Raw genomic sequence first — 27,612 nt, forward strand, 5'->3', positions numbered from 1 at the left:
GCTGTAAAATACACTAGTTTTCAGGATGCTTCGAGTGACAAGATGTCAGTTTGGAATACAGGTGTTCTTTTATGAATGAGCTGTAAAATTCTACATTCGAATCATAATGACAGTATGAGAGTGTGAAGGACATTCAAGGATGTGAACAGAGAATTTTATACTGCAAAGAAACTGGAACTGGTGAAATGGCTTGAGTGTGAACAAAACAGAATGGTCCAAAAGTGATACTCTGAATATGTCTGACAGAATATTCTTCCAAGAGTTCCAAAGGGATGACAGTAGAAGAAACATAGTCCCATGCAAAATAATTTCCAACTGTAAATTATAAGGAGCCATGCAAGCTCTTCATAGCAAACCTCAAAATTGCTTCCACTGAGCTACAATTTAACGTTGCGAAAAATCTAGGAATGTGCACTCACACAGCAAATATATCCATCCCCTAGTCACCCACCGGCTCTCTTTACTGCTGGATTCCCCTCAGATTTGCCCTTCTTCAGTCATTTACATCTATCCAAAATGATGATCAGGTGGTTGTATGATATTGCCATTCTGAAGTGGTGGTGTCTTACAACAGTGTTGGGCAACCTGCAGTCCACAGGCCACCTGAAGCCATTGGAGTTCTGTGTGTGGCCCATAAGCTATTTTGTCTTCCATTGTCCACACAGGGTTGCCAGATTTCTCTGGTTTCCATCTGAGTAGGGGTTTTTTGGGGGGTTTTGCTTAGGGTATTAGTAAAGAGACACACACTTAAGACAAGGGTACGTGAAGTGAGGTGTGTGCTGACTGCATGCAACTTCAGTTGTGAGAGCCATGCACTCCCTCTGCATCCAATCAAACACTTCTGTGGTTCAATCAGCACACTCTGCCAATTCTAGGTCTGCAAATGCAGTGAGCCAGACTACCCTGTCCCAGGAGACCATCTTGGTTATGACCACCTTGAGGCTCACTGATATGAAAGAGAACCATCCATGCCACCTAGGTTACCAGGATTTCCTCTAAGGTGCACAACTGCACAGGCATGGACCAAGAATTTGAGGTCCACCCACCTCCACAGCAGAGCCACGCCGTGGCTACTCAGCTGTTCCAGGGCAGGCGGCTGCTCCGCCCCAGGAGCAGCAGGGCAGCCGCCATGCAGGACTGGCCCTAGCTTCAGGCCTTCCCCAGGGCTGAAGCTGTGGGCAGCATAGTGGGCAGTGGCTGCTCCAGTGGCCCCAGGCAGGGCAGGGGCGAGAGCCAGAGCACGTGTCTCCAGTGGCCGGAGCCAGCCAAGGCCACATGGTGAGAGTCCTGGGGCTGCTCCTGGGGTCACGACTAGGGTGGTTCCAGGATCAGGAACAACTGCACTGCAGCCCCAGCAGTCACAATCCACCCCGAGAGCAGCTGGCTGGAGCCGTGGCCAGGGCCACACAGTGGTTGCCCAGCCACTCCCGGGGCAGGCCACATGGCAGCTCTGAGAGCTGGAGTCAGGGCCGGGGTGTGCTGCTCCTGGGTTGGGGGTGTGTGGCCAGGGGTGTCGAGTGAGCAGTGGCCAGTAGAGGTGTCGCATTCTCCCCACCTCCCAGGAGGAAGGCACCGGGCGGCGCAAGGACAATCGAGGCATTAGTGGCAGCAGGGGGATGGCCAGCAGACTGGGCAGGGTCTGTGGTGGTGAGTGGGGAGAACGAGGCCAAGACCCGGCAGGGTCCTGTGGAGCATGGGGGGAGGCGGCCCAGCTCAACCTGTTGGTCACCTACGGCATGTGCTCCTAGCACATCCAGAGCCAGTGGCCCAAGCTGCTGCCCTGCCTGCACTCGTTCTGCCTGCTGCAGTCTGACTGCCACCTCATGCTATCCCATTCGCCTGCCTGTGCACCCCCAAGGAGCTGCATCCTCCTGTGTCCCCTTCCTTGGCTGACCTCACTCCTGCACTGAACACCCAGGAAGCTGTCTGCAATGGAATGTGCTTTTTATTGTAAAGATCTATCTGATCTCTGGTCTATTTTGAGGAAATTTCTACACATAGTAGCAGAAATCTAATACTATGCCAGTCATTTATCCAAACAATGGGGAAGACGGCTTAAAAATTTAAAACCTTTTCTTTAAAAAAAGGTGTAGCAACATTAGTCACCCTGTAATAGTGTCAGTAGGCCTATTATTGGTATGTTTATTCTAGGAGGCTGTGTCTAGACTGCATCCCTTTTCCGTAAAAGGGATGCAAATTAGACACATCGCAATTGCAAATGAAGTGGGGATTTAATTCCCCCTCCCCCCCCCCGCTTCATTTGTATAAACATGGCTGCCGCTTTTTTCTGGCTCGGAGCTTTGCCGGAAAAAAGCGCCAGTCTAGACGCGGATCTTTCGGAAAATAAAGCCTTTTCCGAAAGATCCCTTATTCCTTATTTTAAGAGGAATAAGGGATCTTTCAGAAAAGGCTTTATTTTCCAAAAGATCCCATCTAGACTGGCACTTTTTTCCGGCAAAGCTCCGAGCCGGAAAAAAGCGGCAGCCATGTTTATGCAAATGAAGCGGGGGGGATTTAAATCCCCGCTTCATTTGCAATTGCGATGTGTCTAATTTGCATCCCTTTTACGGAAAAGCGATGCAGTCTAGACACAGCCTGAGTGTAATGGGAGATTATAAAGTGCTGGAGGTGGGGGAATCAGGAAGCCCTCCCTCAGCAAATGATTGGTGAGGGTCAGTGTCACAACTATTTGCACAGAATATTTTACTTCCTCCTCACCAACATGCAAAACTAGAATGAACCACAAGAAAGAGGGCGCTGGTGGCTGAAGGGCAGATATTCTTTGTGTTTACTTAAAGGCATCCCCCAATAGCTCATTATCAGGAACTAATCCTTAGGGATGTTTTTTGTCCCTGACTAGTTACATTCTAACTTCCTTCTAGGCTGGAGCAGCAGCCGGAGCTGCTCTGCTGGAGCAAGGGTTGCAGGGCCCCCTGTTCCCCCCTTCCTCACCTCTCTTCCCCCCCCCCAGCTTTCAGAGCCCCCGTCCCCTTCAGCCCCCTGCCAGTTTCTCCCCCACTCCCTGCAAACCCTGGACACTGGGAGAGTCTCTTGGAGAGCAGCACCACTGGTGGGTGCCACGGTGCCACTGGTGGGTGCCACGGTGGCACACATACAAACAAGCACACATGACTTGTAGTATTGGTGCACAAGACAAAACTAATTCCGCTCATGAATGGAAAATCTTAGAGGGAACACTGTAGGTTACCCATCGCTCCTTTACACCCATTCTACGCAGATACAAAGGAAAGCATCTGGTGTGGGGTTGGAGGAAGAGAGGTGTGGGGAAGAGAGGTGTGGGAAGGGGCCAGGGGAGATGACTAGACACATTATTTTCTCCAAGCAGAAACAGATTTAAAAAGAAAGGGAGAGAAGATAACCAGAATAGCAACTGTAGTTTCAGTTGGACGCGTTGTGGCCTTATTCTCCCGACATCTGGCTCTAAAGGCTTAGTGTCCCTGGAGCTACAGGTTCAAATCTGGGGAGGGCTGTCTCAGGCACTCACCCTCAGTGCTGATGCCTTGAGGTCCAAGCAGCTTGCTCTACAGCTCTCTCAGAGACAAGATAAAAACTGATGCTGTGTCTGGAAGCTAAAGAGATTGTGCTGTGTGTTATAACAGTAGACATCTGCCATGAGGACAATGTACAAAATCCCTCCCCCCGGGCTAATATGTCCTGGCATGTACAATCCGGTTACAGAGTAGCCAGATGTCACATGTCAGCTGTGACGCACACATATCTGACACTCTGACACGTGTTTGTGCACCCCCGCTGAAGGCATGTTGGTAGCCTGTACTCAAAGGCTGTAGTTGCTATTCTTGACTGCCTGGGGCTGCTATCTTGCCTGTTTTGCAGGCAGCCACGTGGTGGCTGCAGTGGCAGCAGTAACAAGAAATGGCAGGAAGGAACAGAAGGTGAGGAGGTTCATTACTGAGGCCAAAGCCCTTCTAGATAGCTGTCCTGCACATTCTATGTGGACTCCCCCTGACGGTCGGAATTACAATCTGGATTTCTATATACACAGCTTCCGCAACAACGCACAGACTGACATTATTCGCAAACGACAACAAGCGACACACAATCTTAGCCGCGCTGAACACCATGCCATCCAGAGTCTCAAAAACAACCTGGACATTGTAATCAAACCAGCTGACAAAGGGGGTGCTGTGGTCATTATGAATAAGGCCGACTATAACCAGGAGGCAACCAGACAACTCTCGAACACCACATTTTACAAACCTCTCCCCTCTGATCCCACCTTGGACTACCAAAAGAAACTACACTGTCTCCTTAAAAGCCTCCCCACAGCTACTCGGGAACAAATCCTCACAGAATCACCTTCTGACCCCCGACCAGGATTGTTCTATCTACTTCCCAAGATCCATAAACCTGGGCACCCCGGACGTCCCATCATCTCTGGTATTGGCACGCTCACTACTGGTCTATCCAGCTATGTAGACACTCTTCTCAAACCCTTCGTAACCAATACCCCCAGCTATCTCCGAGACACCACTGACTTCCTAAGGAAACTACAAAACATCGATAAGCTCCCCAATAATACCATCCTTGCCACCATGGATGTAGAAGCTCTATATACCAACATCCCACATGAAGACGGATTACAAGCAATTAGAAACACTATCCCAGAGGACACTACTGCCAACCTGATAGCAGACCTATGTAACTTTGTTCTCACCCACAATTATTTCCGGTTTGAGAACAACTTATACCTCCAGATCAGCGGCACAGCCATGGGTACACGCATGGCCCCACAGTATGCTAACATCTTTATGGCTGACCTAGAACAACGTTTCCTCAACTCCCGTCCCCTTTCACCCCTCCTCTACCTACGGTACATCGATGACATCTTTATGATCTGGACACATGGCCAAGAAACACTGGAGATATTCCACAGAGATTTCAACAACCTACACCCCACCATCAACCTCAGCCTGGACCATTCTACACGAGAGATCCACTTCCTGGACACCACCGTACAAATCAACAATGGAAAATTAGACACCACTCTCTACAGAAAACCCACTGACTCATACAGTTACCTACATGCATCCAGCTCCCATCCAGAACACACCACACGATCCATCGTCTATAGCCAAGCCCTTCGATACAACCGCATCTGCTCTAACCCCACTGACAGAGACCAGAAGCTTCAGGATCTCTACCAAGCATTTATAAATCTCAACTACCCACCCAGAGAAACAAAAAAGCAAATTGAAAGAGCCAGACGAATACCTAGAAACCATCTACTTCAAGACAGACCCAAGAAAACCAACAATAGAACACCACTTGTCATCACCTACAACCCCCAACTAAAACCTGTCCAACACATTATCAATAAACTACAGCCAATATTGGAACAGGATACCATACTCAAAGAGGCTCTGGGAGACAGACCCATAATCTCCTATAGACAACCACCTAACCTCAAGATGATTCTTACCAACAACCACAGGACATACCACACTAATACCAACCCTGGTACCTTCCCTTGCAACAAACCCCGTTGCCAGCTTTGTCCACATATTCATTCTGCTGATACCATTATTGGACCTAACCAAGTGAGTTATAAGATCAAGAACACATATTCCTGCGCATCCAGAAATATAATCTACGCTATCATGTGCCGAAAGTGTCCGTCTGCTATGTACATTGGACAAACATCTCAGACACTTCGCCAAAGGATTAATGCCCACAAAACAGATATCAGACAAGATCACAAAGAGAAAACAGTTTCTTGCCACTTTAACCAGAAAGGACACTCTCTAAATGACTTAGCCACCTGCATTCTGCTACAAAGACCTTTTACATCTGCACTTGAAAGGGAATCCTCTGAACTGTCATTCATGTTAAAATTCGACACTTACCACCAGGGACTTAACAAGACTTTGAACTTTCTCACCCATTACCAAGACAGTTTCCCCAATTATCACCTGTAATACCATTAACTCACAAACATCCCACTCTCCCTACCTTTAATATCAGCAATTCACAGACACTTACCTTCCTTCCTCCCCCTTCCCACCCCCCCCCGCATCCTCCTTCTGTTCTGCAATGTGATTTGTCCTTTTCATATTTGTTCATTTTTTTAATTGTATCCTTTGGTATATATGGTTGTGACTATTTTCTTCCACTATTTGATCTGAGGAAGTGGGTCTGGCCCACGAAAGCTCATCATCTAATAAACCATCTTGTTAGTCTTTAAAGTGCTACATTGTCCTGCATTTTGCTTCAACTACCCCAGACTAACACGGCTACATCTCTATCACTGTCCTGCACATAGCCGCCCTGACAGCCCTCAGCCCTGCGCACCCTCCAACACCACCTACTGAATGCAGGTCGGGAGTGAGGGGCACCAGCAGGGCCAGGCTGGCAGTGGCTACGGGACGGGCATGAGGGGCACTGGCAGGGCTTGGGGGGCAGGGCCAGGCTAGTAGGGGCTGCAGGTGGGGAGTCAGTTTTGTGGTGACCGATCTTGATTTAGGGCTATTCAAAAAAGCAAACGAAGCAACTCTCTGGGTCTGATTCTCCTCTCCATGTGAATTGTGAGTAATGCTCCTATTGTCAGCAGCCTTTCATTGAAGTAAATCCCATGTATCTGAGAGCACATTCAGACTCCCGATTTTAAAATGGCAGCACCAATCATCTTTGCACTAGGCTGGCTTTGACTCTTTTTCTCTGTAACTCAGAAATCAAGCCCACCACAGACGGGTGGATGATACATTTGGCCTTCTCCTGAATTCACAATTCTGGTTTTTAATCTGGCTGTGCTGTTTATTGAATTGTTTGACAAAACTATGATAAGGAGAGTGCATATGTCAAGGCGTACATGCCCTGGGACAAATCATTGTGATTGCATTCTTCGGTCTAAATTCCACATTTCCTGTTTTGTGACAAGTCATCTTTAGCATTTGTAGACATTTGTGATTGCCCGCTGTGGTCAGGGCAGAAAGAAGTGTCATTCTTTCCATCCCATATTATAATTCTGCTCATGTAGAGAGAACCATTACAGCTCGCACTCTCTCTCTCTCTTTCTCTCTCTCTCTCTCTCTCTCTCTCTCAAAAATCTGGTTTATGCCCCCATCAGGGAAAATATACTTGACTGGACTTTGGTGTGTACCCAATAGTGCTTTGCTCCTGCCTGGCCCATCTGGGCAGTACTGTGATATAAATGTGCATAAAAAACGGACTATTTGTTTGTTACAGTTACAACATTATTAACAGAAGTACCCACCTTTATACAATTTTAATAAGAGGCTGTAATTTTGTTAAACATGTAAAATGAATAGAAAGCTTAATACTACAATACTTTGTCATCCCCATATAGTGGCTATTGACCAACGAGGTGAATTTTCACAGCCCCCAACACTAATTATTTTCTCTCTCTCAGTAACTGAGACGAGGTCTTTTTTCCAGCATCTGACTGTTTCTACACATCTCGGTTCTCTGAATATTTTCAATATTACATTTTACTGTGGAATTCAGCCAATTGGAACAAACTGAGTATACGTGTGACGCCTGCAGTACCAGGCCCACTCAGAGCCTCTAAAATTTGGTCCAAACAGAAGTAGATAAAAGAATAGTCTCTTTGCAGGAAACGTGCACAGTGAGGTGTTGGTGTTCTTGTGTTTGCCATTTTGATTTCTCTCTGAGGTGGCTATCAGCCTCGCCGTCACTGTCCTCTGTTCTGGAAAAAGCAGGAAAACAAACAGTGGGGAAATTGGGGCTTATAAGGGGAATTCACCCCTCCCTCAGGGCTCTTCTGTGACTCTGAGATGCTAAAGCAGTAGCTCTAGTGTGATCTCTTCAGGTAGGTGGGGAAGGCCATCGGCTTAACAAGGTATAAGAGGCAGGAGTCTAGCCCTGTCACAGCGAAGCTGGAAATCTCCAGCCAGAGAGAAATTCTGGTATGGTCCCTCAGTGGTGGAGCAATCCAGATACCCAAATTCAGTAATAGCTGCTGCTATTGAGTGTTTAATATCAGGTCAAGGTAACAACAGCAGGCCTAAGCCCCTGGATTCCTCTAAGCAACTCACACTCACCCATCTCTCACCTTACTCAACCATACACTCCACATGCAACATCAAATCAATAAGTGAAGAACTGAAGAAAAAAAAAGAAAGAAATCATCCTTTGCTTACCTGAGCATCCATCTTGAAGCTCCATGGTGCTGGTGTTCAGCTATTTGGAGTTCCCTCCCAGAGTGTCTCCTGTCCCTGTGGTGTCCTCCTGATACTGGCAGAGTGATTCCTTCCCTACTGTGTCCTACCCAGATGTTATTTGTATTTTAGGTTCCTCGCTTCATGCCACTGTTTGTGCACTGACAACCAGAATTTGTGTTTTATTCATTAGATCCTGTTGTCTTATTATTTAGGGTTAGTGCTATGTTAAATAAAGCTGTTTGTCGGCCCCAACCACTTGGTTGGGTGTGTCATACTTGACTAACAACAGGTTAGAGAGATGTAATGGCCAGAGCACCTGGCCAGTGCGCCCACAGGCCTGGTACTAAAGTTAGCTTATCTTATTAACCTGTAATTTTCTAAATTACCTCCAGAGCACTTTTTAAAAATCAGTGTTATATTAGCTGATTTAGACAATAGTTAACACCCCGCGGTTAGTAGCTCTACACTTTCATATTTGAGTTCCTTCAGAATGCTAGGGTAATATCATCTGGTTTTGATGACACTTGTTTAATATATCAACAGCCTAGCACCATTTTGAATTGCCTGGCCCCAACAATGCTCTATTTATATTAATTATGTTGGAGTTGTGTTTTTTCTACTCTGCTTGCTGAGAGTGAAATCAGTGGGAGCTGAAATCATTTGTGACTGATGGGTAGAAGTCACAGCCAAGATGTGGATGACAGCAGATAGTGACTGAGAGCCAATAGGTCAGTAGTGAAGAGATGCAGTGAGTGGCCAGCACAGTGGTGGTGGCATGACGAGCGGCCAGCAGAGCAATGGCAGCACAGTGAGCCGCCAGCAGGGCGACGATGGAGAGGCGTAATGAGTGGCCAGCAGAACAGCACCAGAGATCAGCGAGAAGGTGGATGGCAAGTGACCAATAGAGTGAGTAAAATGCCGCCTACCTCCCCTCTCCACACACACACACTCAGGATGGGAGGTGAACTCTGAGGATGCATCTCTGGTCTCTGGGTCTGGGAAGGGTGCAGACAAGGGTTGGGCATGTGAAGAGGACATTTACATTGCTAGATTTAAGAACCTGAGAGGAAAAGGACATTGCCCAACCTGCTTGGGGTGGGACTGTTACTCATGGTTTTGATTATGAACTGTGGTGTTTTCCCAAATTAATGCCACCTTACTTCTCTCCCTTTTATTAAAGGTCTCTTTTCTATACCCAGAGACTCTACTTGTGAGTCAGAAAGCATTGCCTCTCAGAGGTGCCCAGGGATGGTGTTTGAATTTCGAGCCAGTTCTGTGTTGAATGGATAGAGAGCAACTCCTAGATATTGAACTTGGTCCTGGCTGTTGCTGGCTGTACCTGGCAGAAGGATTACATATCTGTACTAGGAATCTTAGAGAAATTGCTCTTGTAAAAATAGAAATTGCTCTGGCTACTTATTCACCTAGTTATTTGTTTTGGTTGCTCATTTCAAGTATATTTTTTGCATAAACCCCTCACCTCAAATGCATTGTAGTTGTCTCCATTATTTACTGGGGCTAACATTTAATTAAAAATCAGAAGTCTAAAGATATGCCCCTACATCGCTACTTAGACCCCTAAATAAAAAATTTTCAAAAATTCAGAGCACACTGCAGCTCCCACAGAAGTCAATTAAAGATGCTGCATAGTCAGCATTTTTAAAAGTATAGTACTTGTTCAGAGACTTAAATATGGACTAAGGAGCCTAACTTTAGGCATTCATCTTTTAAAATCTTGGTTCTTCGTTTAAACGCTTTTACCAGTGCACTATTAGTACAATCATAAAATGTCCAGCGTGTCACCTAGGTCATTTAAATAAGAACAAAGCTGATTTTAAAACTGTATTAAAGTATAATAAATAATAATAAATATTGTTTAGGTCTGGAACTTTAGGTGTGGGCTTGAGCTTGGACAGACTTTCATGACCTTCAGTAAGCTCTTGAAAACAGGTATTTGTGAGGGAGGGAAGAAAAACCTGCCCTCAAGATGTGGCACAGGTGACAGTATGGTCAATAGGGCACTTGATTTGAAAATCAGGAGCTTTGGGTTATACCCTTGGCTCTGTATCTGTTCTGGTGTTTGACCTTGAAGGTGTTATTTTATCTCAGCACTTCATTTTCCCCGTTAATTGTTCCTATCTTCCTTGATAAAGCATTTCCTGTTAACTTTGAGATCCATGGATGAAACAAACAATAGGACAGCTAAGTAGAAGTATCTCAGTTAAGTGTGAATCACAACACATCCTGACCACTGAACTTCTCATGCTTGGATAAAGAAGACTGGGATCTGTGATGATTCGTCTGTTTAATTTCATTCCTACTATTCTGTGTGCATGCGCGGGAGCACAGTAGCAGGAAAGAGATGGGGTGGAATGAATTTAACTTGCTCTTACATGTGATTCTGATGTTAAATATAGAAAATCAATTTTAAAGGAATTAAAACAATTGTTTAACTATGCTGGTGGGGATGTTTCAAAATAGAGCTATTAATTTTATATTTTAAAGAAACTGCAAGTTGATAGTTAAACCCTATCTCTCTGAATTTCCATTTCAAAGTGAAAATAATGATGGAGTCTCTTGCTTTATCAATGTTAAAAGTTAATATAATAAATTTCTTTTTAAAAATAGAAAAGGAACACAGACCTTTGTCAGCAAAAATCCATTTTGTTTGTTTGTTTCAACAGAAGAATTAGTACTAACTGCATAGGCAAGTGGAGAATCAATAACCTTTACTTTTACAATTAATATAGATATTTCTTCCTAATGTGGAGATGCGTCCTCCCCTAAGTCAGCTGAAGGCCATGTTCAGACTTGTTCCTTGTAGCGCTTATCCAAAAGGTGTATTCATAACAGAATTACTAACCTTGAAATACTGTATATTACAAGAGGTTTGGTTATTGTAGGAATTGAAATTAGCATAAAAGCAAAGCTTCAGTTTTCAAGTAATAATAATAATAATAATAATAATTAATAATAAATAGTTCTACCTTCCCTAGGGAACACGGAGAACTCTGGAAGAATTTAAGGAAATAGGACAATTATTACACATGATACAGTTCATTACTTAAAAAGAAATGCAACAGAATGTAAGGCTATGTCTCCACCACAGGCTTCTTGCGCAAGAATGGCTGTTCTTGCACAAAAACTTGTGGAGCGTCTACGCTGCATGCGTGTTCTTGCACAAGTAAACTTACAGTACAACGTCGGAGCAGAGGGCTTCTTGCACAAGAGTTATTCCTCTCCCACGAGGAATAAGCCCTTTCTTGCACAAGAGAGTGTCCACACTGCCATGAACACTCTTGCACAAAAGCACATTCTTGTGCAAGACGCCTGTAGTGTAGACGTAGCCTAAAGTTTTGTCTTTTCAAGACAGATGGACATGGCATTTGCACAGACTGTGAAGATATATTCTTCATTCTACTCTCCTGGACAGAAAGAAGTTGTTGATGGCTAGTAGTGGGTACAGAAGGGAGGAATGGGGAATTGTAGTGAAGGAAAGAAAAAAAAGTCTAAGGGAAAACACTTTTAGTCCTTAAAGACAAAAGACTCATTCAGTCTTTTAGATTTAATAAGTGTTGGTTTCTTGAGGCTATAAACTGAGACTGAATAAGGAAACAATAAGCTGCTTTAAGACTGAAGAGAGGCCAACATGGCTTTCTACCTAATTGCAACAGTCCTCAACTTCTCTGGGAAGATAAATGATGAAGAAATCAATGGACAGAATGGAGTCTGAAGCAGCACTAAGCGGCATGACATTGACAATGTTTCTTGATCAGAGTAAAAATGAGTTTTCTTTTGGCACAATGAAGTACTGTGTCCCCGTGCAACCACTTTAATATTTCAAATGGCTGGACTCTTGCTGAACATATCTTTGTACTACTAAGACCTGCAGCCAGGCAATTCAAAGTTTTTTTTCTCACATCAGGTTTCTTTCTGTGGACCCAATCTGTAACTGGTCTTTTCTCACACAAAAGAGAGGAACAAACATCTCAAAGTGTAACCTAGTAGAATATCATCATTTCTAGATAAAATATTTAAAACCAGCAGTCATACAACATGCCAAAAGATTTAAGAAATAATTTCAGATGAGATATTCAAGTAAATCCATGAACTTTCCTGAAGTTGGGAAGGAAAGCACATCACAAGCTGAAGCCAAAAAAACAAAATATGGACAATAGTCATTATGCTCCTATTAACCCCTTGATTGCTTGAGTGCAAAGGGGCAAGATATTATACATCCAGAAATACTGCTGGATAATTACCACCCAGTTAATGAAAATAACATTTGAATGCCTATAAATAAAGTTGCTAAAGCTGAAGAGATTGAGACACTTAAGATTTAATGATGATTGAAGATATATACCTACCTGGCAAGTGCCAGGGGAATAGGGAAAAATGGTTCTAATCTACTTTGATGTTTCCAGGATTCACGGTTAGCATGCCATGCCTTCTTCCTCTTCTATAGTGTATCTTGCTGACATGTGGTCTGTTGTACGGAGGAAATGCTTAATTGCGTAATTACCTGAGAGGCACAATGGGTGAGGTAATATTTTTTATTAGACCAACTTCTGTTGGTGAGAGAGACAAACTTCAAGCTGTCCCACCAACAGAAATTAGTCCAAAGAGATTATGATCTCACCCACCTTCTTTCATCAATATCCTGAGACCAATGGGATTACAACATATTGTGTGGATAATTTTTGTTCAAATTAATTGCTCAAACTAGTAAGAAAAAGACCTACATTCTAAATACAAAAGACTAATCATTACTTCCATCATAATGTGTTTGGTTCCACTTGTTCTTCGGCCATACACCTGAGAATCAGCCTAGAATCAAACCTAGCCTTGAAATATTAATCTTTCATGTGAACGTTTTCCTCAATGTGTTTCAATAGTTTTACACACACTTATACTTATTGCTCCTGAAGGCTTTTTTTCAATGCTTTCTAATTAGTTATATTATTATGCAGTTTCCTTTCCAACTATAGTGCTAGCAAGGATATAGTGAGGAGTTATCAGAAATGCAAATGTCTTGACAAACCAAATCATTTTGTAACATCAGCAAATTCTGCCATCTTACTGTTCTACTCCATACTTACATCATTAATAATCACATTAAGAACTGGCTCTAATATAAAACATGGTGTAGACATTTATCACACTGATTACTGAGCATTTATGCCTTCTCTTTGTTTTCTCCTCCTTACACAGTTCAGAAAATACATAGCTGGTCAGTTAACCTTAAGACCATCTTGGTGGCATTCCCATAGTGGGAAGCCAATAGCAAACACTCCCGTTGGCTTCTCTTACTCCTCACAAAAGGAGTACCACCGGACACTGGCGGGGGCACCCTCTGAGTTCAATTTAGCAAGTCTAGTTAAGTTTTAAGTCTTAACTAGACTTGCTAAATTGAACTCTGGAAGATCGATTGCAGCAGCAGCAATTTTCCTTTGCTACATCTACACTATAGCCTGGATTGATACTCTGAGTCAATTTAGCGGGTCTAGTGAACACCTGCCAAATTGACTGTAATATTGCTCTCTCACCAGCTATGTTACTCTACCCTAGATGAGAAAGTAAGGGAAGTCAATGAGAGAGTTTCTCCCATTGACCCCCCAACCTCTGGTGTAGAGCCTGCAGTATCTTGACTTAAGGTTCATCACTTTCAGCTAATTTATTCACGTGGCTGGAGTTGCTTAGCATAAGTTGACTTTCTGCTGCAGTGTACATGTAGCCTTATTTTCTTTAATAGCCTCTTATGAGGAACTTTGTTACAATTTTTTTGTAAGTCATAATGAATTATGGCAGCTAGTTCTTCTTTATTATTGTTTTGCTGATATTCTTAAAGAATCCTAACAGGCCAGGGAGAGACAGTTGTCCTTTATACAAATTGTAAAGGCTTGTTGTTATAAGATACCCTGGCCTGTAAATTCCCAGGATCATATGTAGCACTTTTTTATAATATAGATATACTCAGCACAGGGGGCAGGATGCCGGGAACCTATAGGTACAGGGCCCCATAATCCATGCATAAAAGCCACACAGGACCCACAAAGAAGTAGAAGGTGAGTGTGAGCAAAGATATCAAGCAAGGGACTGAAAATGAGTAACTGGAAGTATCAGCAGACTATAGTGAGATAAGTGTAGGTGGTAGGGGATGTGGTTCATGGACCAGATGGTTAGCTAATGGGGCACAGTTTATGAAAAAGAATGTTTCTTTTCTATTGGATATACTATTTTTTTCAGACAATATAGGACAAACTGGGATAGTGGTCAAAACCAAGATTGGATGCCAGGAACTTAAACCAGAGTCAGTGATATGATCTCCAGAATGGAGATATGAACAGGCCAAGGTTTGGGGCTGGATCCAAGGCCAGATATCACATCAAAAATTGATCCAAAATCAGGGTTAGGAGTCCTGCTGATGATCAGGAATGGAATCAGAGTCCGACAGCCCAGTGTGAGATGAAGTCAGGGCGTAGGGAATAATGCGAGGGTCAAGTTGGAATTAGTATGCAATACAGCTATAGACCAGAGGGTCACTCAATTGCTCAGGCAACGCCCTGTGCCTCTTTCTGCCTTAGATAATGCATTTGAGGGTATTTATGGGGCCAGTCTTCTGCTCTTATCAGGAGCTTCATGAGAGAAGCTTCTAGCACATCAGAATTCTGAGAGCCCCCTCCACCGCTTCAGAAGAGCTGTTGCATGGTGGCTGCAGTCTGGGCACTGCTTGGCCACCCCAGGCCAAGCCTACCAATAACCACCAAGCCTGTTATTCTGAAATAACTGAGGGTATGTCTACACTACCCTCCTATTTCGAAATAGGAGGGTAATGTAGGCATACCGCAATTGCAAATGAAGCCCGGGATTTGAATTTCCCGGGCTTCATCTGCATAAGTGGGGCGCCACCATTTTTAAATCCCCGCTCGTTCGAACCCCGTGCCGCGTATAGCCACGCGGCACGAACTAGGTAGTTCGAACTAGGCTTCCTAGTTCGAACTGCCGTTACTCCTCATTCCAGTAGGTAGTTCGGAGTAACGGTAGGAGTAACGGAAGCCTAGTTCGAACTACCTAGTTCGTGCCGCGTGTAGCCACACGGCACGGGGTTCGAACGAGCGGGGATTTAAAAATGGCGGCGCCCCGCTTATGCAAATGAAGCCCGGGAAATTCAAATCCCGGGCTTCATTTGCAATTGCAGTATGCCTACATTACCCCGCTAGTTCGAACTAGCGGGGTAGTGTAGACATACCCTGACTGGTTATTTCAAAATCTGTACTCCTGCTTTTCTCAGGGAAAAATGCTTATTGCAAAACTGTTATTTCAAAATAGCCTGAGTGCGGACCATATGGTGCTACTAATTCAAAATAATTGGCCTCCAGAGGACTCTCACAGCTGCAGGAAAAGGGCTTGTGGCATGTGCAGAGTTTTTCCAGCCCTATGCCAGACTGCACCATTCCAGGAGCCAGGGCAGACCCCAGAGCTCTCTCTGAACCCTCCACTGCTGCCAGCACTCCTGCAGCACCCTTAGCTGCCCCTGGCCAGGGATACAAGAGAGCACTGGCCTGGACTGGTGCAGAGACCCTGGATCTCATTGAGCTCTGGATCTCCACACCAAAAAAAGGAATGCCAATGTCTATGGCCACATGGCCACCAGACTGGCTGAAAAAGAACACACCCGGACCTTTGACCAGGTCCACATGAAGATAAAGGAGCTCTGGCAGGCCTAGACTAAGGCCAGGGAGCAGAGTGGACACTCTAGGGCATCAACTGAAATGTGCTGCTACTACGAGCAGCTTGATGACATCCTGGGAGGGGAGCTGTTGTTGTCAAGTCTGGCCAGGATATGCCCAGCGTCAGCCTTTACGAGAGCAGCATTGTGGAGGATGATGAGGAGATTGAGGAAGCTTGCCCGGTGACCATGCTCACAAGCCAGGAACTGCTCCTCACCCTGAAGCCAGTTCCTCCCTCCCAGGATGTCTGCCAGATGTCAGACAAACCCAGGGAAGGCACTTAACGTGAGTTCTATAACTTTCCCTATACACATGTGGGGTCAGGTGATGAGCTGCAAGGGGCCCCATGCTCCTTGCTCAGCCTTCTCGATCTGGGGGTCACACAACAGCCTGTGCATGTGGGAGCACATGGAGCACAAGTCCAGAGCACTCACCCCCTTGACACTCTCACTGAGGAACCCCTCACTCCTTCTCACAAGGTTCCTGGAGAGGCCTGCCTTACTCTAGACCTTCCCATGACAAGCCACCACTAAGGAGGCTGGGGTCCTAGAACCACACAGCAGTGCCAAGCAAGGCATAGGTCATGCCCACACTCAGTCGGCATCCACTCCTGGTCAAGCACGGCAATGCAGAGAAGACTGATCCATGCATGAGAACCTGCCGGGGGAAGGATGAGAAGGAGATCCAGTTGGTCTCTCTCCAGCAAGTGGCTTCTCCTGCTCACACACACCTCCCCCACCACACCACTCTTCTCCTCCAGTGGGCAGGGATAGTTCTCTCTCTGTGGGATGCTACCAGTGCTGGACCCGGTGTGTGCAGGACACAGAAGGAGGCTGAGCTGCTCCATCCCCTCCACCCACCCGCAGGCTCCCGTCCTTGCTGTCACCTTCCCATGCCTGCTTGTCCCTGGGACGTGGGTGTTGTGATGCTCCCCTGAGATGTCTGTGCCCCTGCAGGAAAGTGCCCGCTGTCTAGGCAACATATGGCCTTGCTCAAGGCACATCGCCATCATCTGAACTGAGACCTTCAGTGTCAACTCAGAGATTTGGGCTAGGGTTCCTACACAATGTCTCCTTGGATGACTTTCCTTGTCACTTTTCTTCACAGCTGGGCCAGCTGCGAGTGTGGCATGTCCACCACCTCCTGCACCATCCTCCCTACTCCACAGTATCCTCTAGAGAAGGAGAACCTGGGAAGACCTGTTGCGTAAGCAGATGATCAGCCTCCAGTCCCTCATCTTGGGCTTGATGAGTAGCACCGGAAATGGTCTGCTGACTGGAAGGAATGCTGGGCTAACCGGGAGCAGCAGAAGGTCACCAGGGACCAGTGGATGTGCCAGCATGAGGCCATGTGCTCCTCCCTCACCTTGGTGATAGAGCGTATGGCCTCGTGCATGAGGTGGGGACAGCAGGCCCCACCCCAGCTTCTCTTTCTAGCCCCTCCCCCCAGGTGCCACCAGGAACACAGAACATGGAGTGGTGGGACGTTGAGGGCAGGTGAGCCCTCCTGTACTGACCAAGGCAGGGGCCAATCCCTGCCCCATCCCTGAGCATCCCTTTCCCCAGCTTCCCTTCCCCCATTCCTGGTTCTTTTCACTAGTCCCTCCCTTGTTGTATACCCTATAAATAAACACACTTAAAAACACTTTTTTATTTACTCTCAGGGGAAGGGGGATATGGAAGGCAGGGGAAGAGAGGGGCCGGGGAGGAAAGCCACACAGAAGAAATGTGCAGGAGCTCTCTGTGGAGAGGCATGGGGGAGAGTCTCACAGGTGACCTTGGCTGAAACTCTCACTCCAGGTCTCCTGGATTTGCACAGCCCCTTGGTGTGCTCATCGAATGGCACTGGCATCCGGCTGCTCCTAAGCTCCGGCCAGCCATCTGGCTTTGGCACCCGACCCTGGCAGGAAAGTTTCCCCTTTGCGTTAGCATAAGTTGTGGAGCATGTGACAGGCCGCCACCATGATGGGGATGTTGCACTTGCTGAGGTCCAGGTTGGCCGAACCCACACTCCACCAACATGAGGCATCTGTTCAACCTAGTGTTGAAGTTCTCCTTGATGGGGTCCAGGCTGCTCGTGTAGGGCTTCATAAACCAGGGAAGCAAAGAGTAGGCTGTGTCACTCAGGATGCTGATGGGCATGTCGACCTCTCTAATTAGCCCTGATGGTGCGGTTGGGGGAAAAATTGTCAGCGTGAATCTTCTGGAACAGGCAGGAGTGTACCTTTTCTGACCACCCGATGTTGATATCAATGAAACATCCCTTGTGATCCACCAGGGCCTGCTGCACCATCCAGAAGTACCCCTTCCTGTTTATATATTCCAAAGCCTGGTGGTCAGGGCCAGCATGGGGATGTGAGTGCTATCTATGGCCACCCCCATGCAGTTGGAGAAGCCCATTGTGGCAAAACCATCTATGATGACATTGAAGTTGCCCAGAGCGACAACCCTCCATAGCAAGTTGTTGTTGATGGCCTTGGCTACCTGCAGGAGCACGGACTCGACTATGGATTTCCCCACACTGAACTGGTTCCTGACAGAGCGGTAGCTGTCCAGCATGGCAAGCTTCCACAGGGCAATGGCGACATGCTTCTGCAGGGGGATGGTGAGTCGCAGTTGGGTGTCCTGTCACTGAAGAGCGAGGGCGAGCCACTCACAGAGCTCCAGGAAGGGGCAACGCAAAGGGGAAATTTTCTGCCAGGGTCGGGTGCCAAAGCCAGATGGCTGGCCGGAACTTAGGAGCAGCCAGATGCCAGTGCCATTCAATGAGCACACCAAAGGGCTGTGCAAATCCAGGAGACCTTGAGGGAGAGTTTCAGCCAAGGCCACCTGTGAGACTCTCCCCCATGCCTCTCCACAGAAATTCTGCAGATGCTGCTGGTCATCCCATCGCTGCATGATGATGTGGTCCCACCCGTTGGAACTAGTCTCCCTCTGCCAGAAGCGGCATTCAGTGGTATCCAGGGGATTGAGGGGCATTTGCAGCAGCAGGAATACCAGGATCTGGGTGAAGGGGGCCTCCAGTTTGGGCTGGTTGTCAACCTGCTGGAGCAATATGTGGGCAGTGTGGACGAGTTGCACCATGAGGCGCAGCATGAGGCCTATGAGCCTGGCGCAGCTTTGCAGCAGCTCTGGCTCCATGTTGTCAGTGTTGTGGCATCTGCAAGGGCCACCAGAGCACACTGCTTCTGTTTGATGTCCTGCAAGAGGGGAGGCAGTAAAGAAGTGGCATGTAAGACATGGCTGTAAAGAGGCTCCCCTGAAAGCAAGTATCTCCGCCTGCCTCACCAACCAGCCATAGGAAGTATTATTTCAAAATTATTTCCTAGTGTAGACATGCCCAAAGTGAAATCTCAACCTTTGTTAGTAGAACCTCTACAATTCTATTCCATTATTTCAAAGAGGGTTAACCAATAATGCCAAATACCAAAAACTGAGAGAAAAAGGAGAAATGTTTTAATCTGTTTGCAAACAAACTTTAAAAACCAAAAAGGCTAGAAAGCTCAGAAATCTGCCAGATGGCCTAAGAAAGCAAAAGTGCATTGTGCCTATGCTTTTAATAATCAGTACTGAAATACTGGGATTTGATTTGATTTGAAAATGCCTTCTTGAGCTTAAAAGCTTATGAAGAAAAAATAGATGCATTATTAGCAAAATCATTATTATACACATTACATTCCAAGTCAACAAATACTTTGTTCCTGAGGTTTCATTGGTAGTCCTCAGTGATTATGCACAGCCTGTATACAACTGAGAAATATCTACTCTGCAAGATTTCCTTTTCCCTGTGGGAGATAATAGACTCTTGCATGTAATGGCCCAAATGTTGCTCTATTATACACACAAGACGTTTGTAATTTCAATGGAACGTAATGGCTTTGATTTTTTTTTTTTTTGGTCTGTTGATGTTCAGTCACTTTTCAACTTTGTCTGTACCAGGCTGTTTTGTTAGAAGTTTCTCACCATTGCAATGAATGTTTCCCTTCTAATGGAAGTAGCAATGGCGGAATATAATGCAGGCAGGTCACTGGCAGTTGCCAGCATTTTAACCTGCCCTGCGAAGGGTTAGAACACAGTGCTGTTGGCTTTCTCTACTTGATGGCTATAACCACTGATAACTGTGGTGGTAGCAACCAGACCACCAACACAGGATAAGGGATGTTCTGAAGGTGGGTGTAGTGGGGTGGAATGGCCACCCACTGAGCCGGAGGCGGAGGAACCCCTCGGGCGGCCATTTTGGGCCTGGCCTAGCCCCGCCCCCTCACCTGACCGGAAGTCAAGGGGCGGGACTAGGACTATAAGAAGGCTGCCTGGGAGCTCAGTCAGAGCCCAGCCTCCGAAGGAGCCGGAGGCCCGGCTGGAGCTCCTGCCTGGGGAGGCTAAGACCCGGGCTAGGCCACCCTCAGCCACCTTCCCAGAGGCCGGCCTGGGCCTCCCTGCCCGGGCTACTAGGGCCTGGCCTGGCCCGCCAGCTGAACCACTCGCGGACCCAGAGGACGGGACCGAGCCGCTGGACCAGCTGGACCCCCGGTGGGTACGGGAACGCCGGGCCGGACAACCCCCGCGGGACACTACAGAACCCCGACCTCTTGACCCCTGGATTGGGCCGCCGGCCCCTGCGGAGACGACGTGGACTTCAACTCCCCGACAGGCCGCTGGGGCTGCAGGTACTGGGGAAGGGGGAAGGGGGAGACAAGAAGCGGCCCAGGGGGTAGCATGGGCTGAGAACAGCTCTAGGCCAGCAAGTTGCGGGCTGGAGCCCCTGCTGAGCCCGTAGCAGCTGAACGGCTGCATCCAGGGCCCCTGGGCCGGGGCGCAGTGGAGTGGGTGGGCCTGTGCCCCCTGCCACCCACTAACCGGGTGGCAGTCTCCCACCCCCTTGCCACTGCTGCAGCTACACTGCCTGCCCCGTTCGTGAACTAGGAGCTCCTACAGACCGGTGGGTTTGTTTGGGGCCTGCCTTGCGTTGGGGCCTGGCCGCCAGTTGCTGCCCTGCCCTGCTCGAGGGCCGGGGCGTCCGTATGAGGGTTTTTGCACCCGGCCACGATCCGGATCGGACCTTTAAAGGGCCAGGACTCGGACTACTGTAAGGCACGGTGGAGCCATAGGACGGACTAGCCATCCACTGTACCAGGGCGGAGGACCCGCCTCCTAAAGGCCTGCCGGCCTACAACGAACTATCCCCCGGAAGGGGACAGCTTAGAGGCTATGGTTGTCACTGCCGGAGGGCAGTGACCAAAAGGGCGACGTGGCGACGAGAGCCACCCGCTACAGATGGTGGAGAATGTGGGTACTGTGATCCCGACCCTGACGTAAGGGACGGAACGGGTGCCTCAGTTTGTCAAAAAAAAAAAAAAAATCCTTAAATTCCTTCCCCCCTTCTCCCCCCCCCCCTCCCCCAGCCGTGGGGACTGTTTACGCAGTGGACCGGGAGTTTTCCCCATTTCCCCAAAACAGGATGGAACTGGACCGAGTGGGGAGAGCAGTGGCGGAGCGCCAGCGCCAACAGCTGCAGCAGTTGGCCGCTCAACACTGGCAGATGGCTCAGCAGTTGATACAGCAGCTGGGCCTTCAACTCCAGCATCTCCAAGCACTCCAGCAGCAGGACCTTCAGCAGCTGTTCAGTTGCGGGCCCCAACCTGCCGAGCCAGGGCCGGGACCAGCCCAAGAGCCTGCCTACCCGGCCGGGGGGACATCAGCCCCAGGGGAAGGGCCGGAAACCCTGCCTGAAACCTGTATGGGGCAGAGGGACGGACGTGGACCCAGGGGTTCTACGGGGCTGAGGTCGGGGGCGCCGACACCCGCCAACCCCTACACTCTGCCGGTCGACCAGGGGGAGTTGCTGATCCAGGCACCGAAGGACTCCGAAGGAGTAGCCGTCTTTCTGGACTCTGGCTGTATGCAGACCCTCGTCCGGCGGGATCTCCTTCCTGAAGACCTGAAGCCAGAAGGGGAGCTGTACCTGCGGTGTATACATGGCGATGTGAAGGCCTATCCCCGAGCAAAAGTCCGACTCACAATCCGAGGGCGGTCTGCCGAGATGGTTGTAGGGCTCGCCATGACGCTCCCCTACCCTATCATCCTGGGAAGAGACTGGCCCGGATTCGCAGACCTAGTGCGCGAGGTAACCCCCAGGCCTCCGGCTGACCGGGAGAAAGTGGAGACCGAGCTTCTGGGAGAGAGACCACCAGAAGATCAGTCCAAAGAGGCACCTGAGGGTGAGCAGCCTCGTGGGGAAAGGGCGGGTGAGGGACCCGATGACCCCCAGGTCCCGGCAGAAGCCAATGCCCAGACCCTTACCCTGGCCGACTTTCCGCGGGACCAGAGGGAGGACCCCACACTGAGGGCGGCCTATGAACAGGTGGCCGCGGTTGATGGTACCGTAGTAGACCCCCGGAAGGCAGCCCAGTGGCCCCACTTTGAAGTAAAAGGCGACCGCCTCTATCGGGTCATGCAAGACCCCCGGACCCAGGAGGTCAAGACCCAGATCCTCGTCCCTGGCTGTCATCGCCGGGCGGTGTTGCGACTGGCCCATGACATTCCTGCGGCTGGCCACATGGGGACAGAAAAAACGCTGGCAAGAGTACTGTCCCGGTTCTTTTGGCCTGGAGTATACCAGGAAGTTCGGGACTACTGCCAGTCGTGTCCAAATTGCCAGTTAGCCTCCGACTCAGGAGTGCCGAAAGCCCCGTTAGTCCCCCTCCCGGTGGTGGGGACCCCCTTTGAAAGGGTGGCCATGGACCTAGTCGGCCCGCTGCCCAAAAGTAAGGCGGGGTTCCGCTATATCCTGGTTGTAATGGACTATGCCACCCGGTTTCCTGAAGCCATACCGCTGAGAAACACCTACGCCCGAACCATTGCTTCGGAGCTGGTAAAAATCTTCGCTCGGGTGGGGCTTCCCCGAGAACTCCTTACGGACCAAGGGACTAATTTCACATCACAACTGTTCCGACAGGTGTGTACAATACTAGGGATACATAAACTACAAACGTCAGTATACCATCCCCAAACCGACGGCTTAGTGGAGCGGTTCAACCGGACCTTAAAGGGGATGTTAAGACGGTTTTCCCCAGCAGAACTGCAACAGTGGGACCTGTTACTGCCTCCACTGCTGCTTGCGGTCCGGGAGGTGCCACAAGCGTCCACTCAGTTTTCCCCTTTCGAACTTCTATATGGATATCGTCCTCGGGGGATCCTGGATCTCGTGAGGGAAACGTGGGAGTCGACCCCTTCAACGTCACAAGGCCTCCTGCAATATGTTTTCCAGCTCCAGGAGCGATTGAGACAGGCCGGAGCCCTGGCTCGGGAAAATCTACAACTAGCCCAGACCGCCCAAGAACGGACCTATAATCGACAAGCCCAGGAAAGAAGTTTTAAACCAGGGGACCTGGTGGTACTTCTGCTCCCCTCAGAGGAATCCAAACTCCTGGCCCGCTGGAAAGGGCCCTATGAGGTCATTCGTCAGGTCGGGCCGGTGAACTACGAGATCTATCAACCGGATCGGAAGAAGAAAACCCAAATATTTCATGTGAATTTCCTGAAGCACTGGCGAGAACGGGAGGCCCTGATGATTACCCCCTACCCAGCGGAGCCCCCTTTAGGGCCGGAAATACCTGATCTGGGGGAAGAAAGAGAACCACAGCTGGGAAATACCCTCTCTGCAACCCAAGTGAAACAAGCACGTCGTCTCATAGAGGCATTTCGAAAGACCTTCACAACCCAACCCGGCTGTACTGGGGTAATAACACATACCATTTGGACCCCTCCAGGCCAAGTGGTACGAGAAGGTACTCGGCCTCTCCCCCGCCGGATGCGGAAGATAGTCGAGGAGGAAGTCCAGTCGATGCTGCAACTGGGAGTGATAGAGCGCTCCCAGAGCGAGTGGCGTAGCCCAATCGTCTTGGTGCCAAAGCCAGATGGCAGTGTCCGCTTCTGCATCGATTTCAGACGAGTAAATGCAATTTCAAAATTTGACGCCTACCCCATGCCGCGAACAGATGAACTGTTAGAACGCCTGGGGAAAGCCGACTTTATAACCACCCTGGATCTTACAAAGGGTTATTGGCAGATCCCCCTGGACCCCGAATCGAGAGAAAAAACTGCCTTTTCAACTCCTTCGGGATTGTTCCACTTTAAAAGGATGCCGTTCGGACTCCATGGGGCCCCTGCAACATTTCAGCGAATGATGGACCGCTTGCTATCCCCGCACACGGCATATGCGGCCGCGTACCTAGATGATGTGGTAATTTACGGCCAAGAGTGGGAGGAACACATCGAGCGGGTAGCGGCCGTAATGCGGACCTTGCGGGATGCTGGCCTGACCGCCAATCCCACGAAATGTAAAATTGGCTGGCAGGAAACCACCTACCTCGGGTACCAGCTGGGGCGGGGTCTAGTCCGGCCCCTAGTAGGGAAGGTGGAGGCGGTCCAAAACTACCCGACACCCACCACCAAGAAGAAAGTAAGACAGTTTTTAGGATTGGCAGGTTACTATCGTCGGTTTGTGCCACATTTTGCAACTCGAGCCGCGCCTCTCACGGCGCTCCTCAAGAAAGACAGTCCTCAAAGGATCAGGTGGTCGCCCGAATGCGAGACTGCTTTTCAGGACCTAAAAGCCGCTCTGTGCAGCGCGCCGGTTCTGTTCAGCCCCAATTTCTCCCGGCCCTTCATTGTCCAGACGGACGTGTCAGACTGCAGACTGGGGGCAGTACTGTCCCAGGAAATTGAGGGAGAAGAACACCCAGTGCTGTATATCAGCCGAAAACTATTCCCCCGAGAGCGTCGCTACGCCGCAATCGAGAAGGAGGCCCTAGCAATAAAGTGGGCCATCGAGGCGCTGCGATATTACCTCCTTGGAGACTCTTTTATTCTTTTCACAGATCATGCACCCCTGCAATGGCTCCATCAGATGCGGGACACCAACAGTCGCATCATGAGATGGTACCTGTCCCTCCAACCGTATGTATTCACAGTGAAACACCGAGCGGGGAGGGACAATGCAAATGCCGATGCCCTGTCCCGCAGGGAGGAGGAGCAGAAGCCCAGTCCCGGAGATCGGGAGCTGGACTTAAGGGGGGAGGAGTGTAGTGGGGTGGAATGGCCACCCACTGAGCCGGAGGCGGAGGAACCCCTCGGGCGGCCATTTTGGGCCCGGCCTAGCCCCGCCCCCTCACCTGACCGGAAGTCAAGGGGCGGGACTAGGACTATAAGAAGGCTGCCTGGGAGCTCAGTCAGAGCCCAGCCTCCGAAGGAGCCGGAGGCCCGGCTGGAGCTCCTGCCTGGGGAGGCTAAGACCCGGGCTAGGCCGCCCTCAGCCACCTTCCCAGAGGCCGGCCTGGGCCTCCCTGCCCGGGCTACTAGGGCCTGGCCTGGCCCGCCAGCTGAACCACTCGCGGACCCAGAGGACGGGACCGAGCCGCTGGACCAGCTGGACCCCCGGTGGGTACGGGAACGCCGGGCCGGACAACCCCCGCGGGACACTACAGAACCCCGACCTCTTGACCCCTGGATTGGGCCGCCGGCCCCTGTGGAGACGACGCGGACTTCAACTCCCCGACAGGCCGCTGGGGCTGCAGGTACTGGGGAAGGGGGAAGGGGGAGACAAGAAGCGGCCCAGGGGGTAGCATGGGCTGAGAACAGCCCTAGGCCAGCAAGTTGCGGGCTGGAGCCCCTGCTGAGCCCGTAGCAGCTGAACGGCTGCATCCAGGGCCCCTGGGCCGGGGCGCAGTGGAGTGGGTGGGCCTGTGCCCCCTGCCACCCACTAACCGGGTGGCAGTCTCCCACCCCCTTGCCACTGCTGCAGCTACACTGCCTGCCCCGCTCGTGAACTAGGAGCTCCTACAGACCGGTGGGTTTGTTTGGGGCCTGCCTTGCGTTGGGGCCTGGCCGCCAGTTGCTGCCCTGCCCTGCTCGAGGGCCGGGGCGTCCGTATGAGGGTTTTTGCACCCGGCCACGATCCGGATCGGACCTTTAAAGGGCCAGGACTCGGACTACTGTAAGGCACGGTGGAGCCATAGGACGGACTAGCCATCCACTGTACCAGGGCGGAGGACCCGCCTCCTAAAGGCCTGCCGGCCTACAACGAACTATCCCCCGGAAGGGGACAGCTTAGAGGCTATGGTTGTCACTGCCGGAGGGCAGTGACCAAAAGGGCGACGTGGCGATGAAAGCCACCCGCTACAGTGGGGTGGGTTCCTGCATTGGTTAAGGGATAGGGCATTGGCCTGGGGAGCAGAGGGTTATACAAAGAAGTCAAATGAAACCTCCTTCCCTTGCCCTCTCCTCTTTTCATACACAATAACATAGGTTTTTGGTTCTCCATGTAAGATGGTCTGCCCTGGAAAGCAACACATACTGGCTTATAGGGATCAGAAGCCATGATTCCCTCAGAGAAAAATATTATTGTTGTTGTTACGATCACTGCTCCTACCTCACAGTCATTGCAAGGCTGTGTCTGTGTGATCTCATGTGATCCTGGTGTGTATTTCATGAAACTGTCTAACCCCCAAACAGCCAAAAGTTATTAATACATTTGTAGATGGTCTTACTGTTCACTGTGGAGCTGTCTAAATAACTGAACAATGATAGTGATCTATTAACAATACAGATATTTTGTTGTGCAGGACAGTGCACTTGTTTTCAGTGTCCCAGCCAATAAAGAATGAAATCAAGCAGCCACTAAAAAGCCTTGTACACAAACTGTGAAGCACAAAGCTATTAATCAAAGTCATTAATGCAGGCAATCTCACTGTAAATCTGATCCCTTAGAAATTCATTTAACCAGCCCAACAGTACCAGTAATAAAGTTGTCCCACATAACCACACAACCCTTTTACTAAACCACACTGAATACAAACCTCAAACTGACTATAAATAATATGAATCTAAACCTATATCAGTCAGTCTGTGTCCCTCTCATACATTGTGTCTGAGTGAATATCACAGATTCCTGTCAAGATCACCTTACTGGTGTGAATAGCCTTTCTTCTAGGTCTTTACACGAGGAAACTGCCAACATTATTTTTATCAAGAAAGTAAATAAACTTTAATCTTTTGCTTAACAGATCCATTAAGCAGAAGGAAAGTCACTGTATGCTACACCGATTGTAGTTCATTGACCTGTGATTTTTGGTAGCAGTGGTGAGCTTGATTCTTAGCTGCCTTGAACTGTGTGTGATCATTTACCCCTGGGCAATGGGGCTGTAAATGCTCCCAAGTCAAAATAGGCATGTTTCATATTCACTTTGCACAGGAGTAAATGGCCATACAGGAAAAAAAGTGGTGGAAAATCAAGGTTGGTACTTCTCCTGCTGGTGGCATAGTGGAAAGCTGACATTGGCTATTACTGAGAGAAGATATAGAACACTAGAATCCAGCCTGGAGGAGATAGCTTTATTAACAGACAGCAAGGAGCAAATATTTTAGGTAGTTAAAGTTTAAAACATGGATGAATTTTACTTTTTAGCTTTCACAAAATACATATCTCTATATGGAAGAGTAAAACTTCCTGTGAGTTTCATCCAAGAAATTGTGCCATCAGTCTTGACTGTTATTTTCTGGTTTACATTACACTGTGATTTTTCTTCACTGTTCAGAGCAATGCTATTGATTAGAACAGAAAGCCTTCTTTCTCACTCACCATGAAATTCTTGATCAAAAATCATAGGCTGCAAAGTATCTGTTAAAAATAAACCCTGGTAGAAT

The sequence above is a fragment of the Pelodiscus sinensis genome, chromosome 2 (assembly GCF_052426305.1).
Source record: "Pelodiscus sinensis isolate ZL-2025 chromosome 2, ASM5242630v1, whole genome shotgun sequence".
NCBI classification, from domain to species: Eukaryota; Metazoa; Chordata; order Testudines; family Trionychidae; genus Pelodiscus; species Pelodiscus sinensis.